General features: G+C 58.1%; 1 non-coding gene across 1 annotated transcript; it reads right to left on the bottom strand.

Annotated features, from left to right (window-relative positions):
* Positions 1-13: 13 nt before the first annotated feature.
* On the bottom strand, positions 14-262 carry LOC118453145. Its single transcript, XR_004843094.1, has one exon. It is a non-coding gene; the product is annotated as a small nucleolar RNA SNORD17 (small nucleolar RNA).
* Positions 263-270: the final 8 nt, after the last annotated feature.

Here is a 270-nt window from a genome sequence, read left to right as displayed (position 1 = left end):
CAGGTAGCAGCATGTGATCAGACATTATCCCTCATCTCAGTGAGGATGGAGCCCCCCGCAAAGAGAGGCTCCAACCCTGCCAGAACCACTTCACTCCTGCAGGCAGCCAGCCACACACCACAGCAGCCCCCAGTAGGACACTGGGAGACTGGAGGGTCTCTGGAGGCTGCGCAGCACCCAGAGCCTAGAACAGGAATCAGGGTGCTGCAGGAGGGCAGCACCACTGCACTCAGAGAATGGATAAACTTCGTCATCACCTCACACACAGAG

Source organism: Egretta garzetta, unplaced genomic scaffold (assembly GCF_000687185.1).
Source record: "Egretta garzetta isolate BGI_Z169 unplaced genomic scaffold, ASM68718v1 C8002864, whole genome shotgun sequence".
Classification (NCBI taxonomy): Eukaryota; Metazoa; Chordata; class Aves; order Pelecaniformes; family Ardeidae; genus Egretta; species Egretta garzetta.
Note: the sequence above shows the minus strand (reverse complement) of the source record. Positions and strands in the feature narration are given on the sequence as shown.